This window comes from Chelon labrosus (assembly GCF_963514085.1).
Source record: "Chelon labrosus genome assembly, chromosome: 21".
Classification (NCBI taxonomy): Eukaryota; Metazoa; Chordata; class Actinopteri; order Mugiliformes; family Mugilidae; genus Chelon; species Chelon labrosus.
The window spans coordinates 15,639,983-15,644,579 of record NC_140354.1 but is presented as its reverse complement, the minus strand read 5'-3'; positions in this window follow the sequence as shown (position 1 = coordinate 15,644,579).

Here is a 4,597-nt window from a genome sequence, read left to right as displayed (position 1 = left end):
CTTTCTCCTCCTCCCTCCCTCCGGTTCAAGCAGACACTACGAGCCCCATCCGCTAAACGCCGCCAGCGGGGTGTAAATGCTTCCCTCCGCGGCCTGAGCGGGGCTACTGGCAGGCAGAGAGGAGGAGGAGGGAGAGGGAGGAGGAGGAGGGAATTTGGCACAGGCTCGAAATGAGGAGAGAGGTTTGGAGGCGGTGGAGAGGACACAGAGGCCCTCATGTGGCCATTAACGAGTCAACAGTTCAGAGAAAGCATTTATTTTGTCGTCCCTGCAGGGCCGGAGCCCACGTTTCTACAGCCCCGGGATCAGCCTCAGGGGCAGACCTTCTTCTGATCTCTAAAATAGAAGGACCCGGAAAACAACAGCAATCTGCAGCTGGAATCATGAGTTGATCAGAAAATTAAAGCTCTGGACGACTAATTAAGCATCTCAAATACATACACCGCTCAAAAAACATTAAAGGAACACTTCAGATCACATTAGATCTCATTTAGAAAAAAATAATCATGCTGTATATACTGGTGTGGACTGGGTAATGTGTTAGGAACTGCTGCATCATTCAGAGGGCTGAATTAAAAAGATACCCCAGAAATCAAAGTGAGCAATGAAACTTTAATGCGGCAACTCAAAATGGCACTCAATGGACAATGGATGGTGTCCTGGGGTATCTCCTCCCAGATCTGGACCAGGGCATCACTGAGCTCCTGGACAGTCTGAGGAGATGTTCTGTTGGATTTAGTTCAGGTGAGCATGTGGGCAATACATTGGTATCAATTCCTTCATCCTACCTGAATACTTTTGCCACATGAGGCCATGCCATTGTTGTGCACCAAGAGGAACCCAGGACCCACTGCACCAGCATATAGGGTCTTACAATTGGTCCAAGGATTTCATCCTGATACCTAATGGCAGTCAGGGTGGGGTTGTCTAGCCTGTAGAGGTCTACATTGTCAAGCATGCCTATAAGCCCGTACAAACTACTGAGTAGTACTGCAATGTAATTTCAACAAAATGGACTATAGCCTGCTGCATTCATTTTTTGACGTTGTTTTTTGGGGAGTCTTTGAATTCTGCCCCCTGTAGGTTGATCATTTTCATTTCCATCAAACGATGTGACATCTTTTCATTCCTAACTAACCTGATGTGTTTTCAAAGTGTTTCTTACATTTTTTTGTGCAGTGTATCTGTGTTTACTTGTTTTAGTGAAATCCAAATTTTCTTGTTTTATTCTTAAATACAACTCTCAGATGTGTTGATTATGACTGTAACATTTCCTAGGGTTCTTCCTGTGTTAAGTACTCCAATCAGCCATTTCATTAAAACCACCAACCTGTGAAGTGAATAACACTGATGAGCTCATTATGATGCTGTGTTCTTCTGGGAGACCTGGGTCCTGGCATTTATGTGGATATCACCTTGATACATGTCACAACTTGAACATTGTTGCAGACCCTGGCAATAACAAGGGGGTGCTCCTTACGTCCTGGCGCCATGCGTTCCCCAGATGAGGGACCAGCCATCCGTGTGATGTAAAAGAACGTGTCAAAGTGCTGAGGTGTTCTGGCGTTTCCAGGCCACCTTCTTCCATTGCACCTATTGTAGGAGCATTCAGCAGTGAACAGGTTTCACTGGGCACCCTGACTGGTCTGGAGCAACAGAGCCACATACAAAACAAATCGTGATAAACTGTGTGTTCTGACGGTTTTCTATCAGAACCAGCATGAACCTTTTCAGATAAATCTGCACTGCAGCAGTTGGTCCGACGACTGCCGACTGGGACCACCCCACAAGACCTGCAGTTTTGCTGCAAAACAAACACGGTAAAATGAAAATATTACGGGACACACATTGCTTACAATGTTCAGTATCCTGCAGTACTTTGTGTACATACTGTATATACATGACGTATTAATGAGGTACCAGACTTTTGTTGAAGATATTTTGAACATGCTAGAAATAAAAGCACAGCTATTATAATATCACTGTTAAAATTGGGAAAAGCAGTTTTTGAAACAGGCCATTTGGAATTCACAATGGGGCATGGTTCAATCAGTACAGAGAAAAAAAAATATCTACGGCACTCAGATAACGGTGTCAGTAAAAGTGTGTCACTGTTACGCTTCTACCCATCACTGGATGAAGTCAGCCCAAATGATTGATTGGTCCAGCAGGCCTTTTCCCCAGACATATTCAGTTCCTAATGGAGAAACACCGGACCAACGTTACCCCTCAAAAATGTTGCGTGTGGGGTCATTTGGGCTGGTTTCCTGGTTGGTAAAACTTGAGCATTTACGTAAAAAGTATAACTTGCATAACAAATATTCACTGCATGTTCCAGGTTTCAGAAATTCAGCAGCAGCAGCATGTTAGCGTTTATCATGCGTCACCACATCTGCATTAAAAACTACTAACCACTTCTTCCTATATCCTGTCTTGTCTTGTAGATGTGTCAAAGTTTATTTTAGTTTATAGTTAATTTTTCAATGCTGCACTTAACAAAGAAAACCAACAACAGACCAGGAGTGATCATTTACCTTGAGTTTAAGTGCTTTTTAGTGTCTAAAATGAATGAAAACATTGTAATTTACTATCATTAGTCATCAGTTCCCAGATGATCACGGTCACATGGGATTTCCAACAGCAAGCGCTTGCCCTGTAAGGTCTCTCCAGCCATGATGGGAGTCTAATGAAATGAAACATATGAATGATTCAGTGAGATAAATTGTCGTCCTTGCACGCACATATAGTACACACTATGGATGCACCCAAACAAAGCCTCCTCTATATGCTCTAAGGAAATGATTATTTGTCCACACATCGCACGTCTCCAGCCATGCAGTAAACACACTCATAGATGCCGCAGCTCTGCTCCATCACCGCTCGCCTCCAAATACACTTTCCACCAGATTAGTCTGATTTCATGCATGCTGCAGAGATGTGCCACCGATCTAATTGAACAACAAACTAAAAATAGAGAGCATTTCTTCCCCTTTCACTGCTTTGCCCTCTGTTTCTTCGCAGACATCTTCAAAAAGGCAGAATCACCAACCAGGCAACAGCCCAGAGGTCCCTGAGTAATGAGGGCCACAACGCTCCAGATTTTCTTTTTTTGGTAATTAAACTCATATCACGAGAACTTGAACCACATGCCATGTTGTCTAAGGTGGTCCCCTCCTTGTGTCACTTTGGGTTTTACAGGGGCTCTCGGATTAGACATGTTCGATGGCAGCTGATGTTCTGATAAAAGAAAAAAGAAAAAGCATTTGACCGCTGAAATAGCCACGTATCACCAGCAGGTTGTGCTAACACGACACTGATCAGATCCATTCAATACCAATAAAGATATGAGGTTTCACCACAGACTTGGAAGATGGACAAGGTGTTACCACTTCCTGAAGACACAGTACTGAGGCAATACAATACAACTGATTACACAGAGACAAAAATGACCACTAAGATGTTCAAAATCACTAAAAAAAAAAAAAAAATGACCGCAAATCTTAACAAAGTGGCTAAACGATACAAAAATACCACAAAGGTAAACAAATCTCATCAAGACAAGACAAACAAATGACTACGTGGATGCACAAAACGAGCACAAAGTTGTACTAGACAACTAAAAGACACAAAAACTACAACAAATATGTGTAAAATGACTACACACAGCAACAGAATGACCACAAAGCTGAACCAAGTGACTAAAAGGCACAAAAATGTCCAAAATTACCAAAACCAAAACCAAAACCTACTGCAAAAATGACGCTTCACAACACAAAGAGTCTTAAATGGACTGAACTGGACAAAATTGCCATAAGGACACAAGACTGAGAGACACGGTCTAGAGCTAAATGGATGACGTCAGGAGGTAGTTGTTGATATTAATAATGTCCACGGTGTATATTCAGCCTCCACCACTTCAACATTGTTTTTATAACTCAACTTTAGCTTGGTACAGCTTCTATAAATGTTTCTTGCATCAGTCAGATGATTATTATTTTTATTTCAGTTACTATCCAGCTCAGTTCTTTATATTGTAAGACTGTGGGCTATTAAATGAGGCTACAGTACTAATTACTTTAAACTAGATATAAATGTTTTCTTTAAGGTGTAATTTGGTGTCTTAAAACATAGTGTAAAACATTTGCTGACCAAAACAATGCTCCATTAAATATATTTTACATTTCTATATAAAATTTATTTATATTTTATATACACTATATTACCAAAAGTATTCGCTCACCCATTCAAATGATCAGAATCAGGTGTTCTAATCACTTGGCCTGGCCCCAGGTGTATAAATTCAAGCACTCAGGCATGCAGACTGTGAAACAAGACATTTGTGAAAGAATGGGCCGCTCTCAGGAGCTCAGTGAATTCCAGCGTGGAACTGTCATAGGATGCCACTTGTGCAACAAATCCAGTCGTGAAATTTCCTCGCTCCTAAATATTCCACAGTCAACTGTCAGCTCTATTATAACAAAATGGAAGCGTTTGGGAAAAACAGCAACTCAGCCACGAAGTGGTAGGCCACGTAAAGTGACGGAGAGGGGTCAGCGGATGCTGAAGCGCATAGTGCAAAGAGGTCGCCGACTTTCTG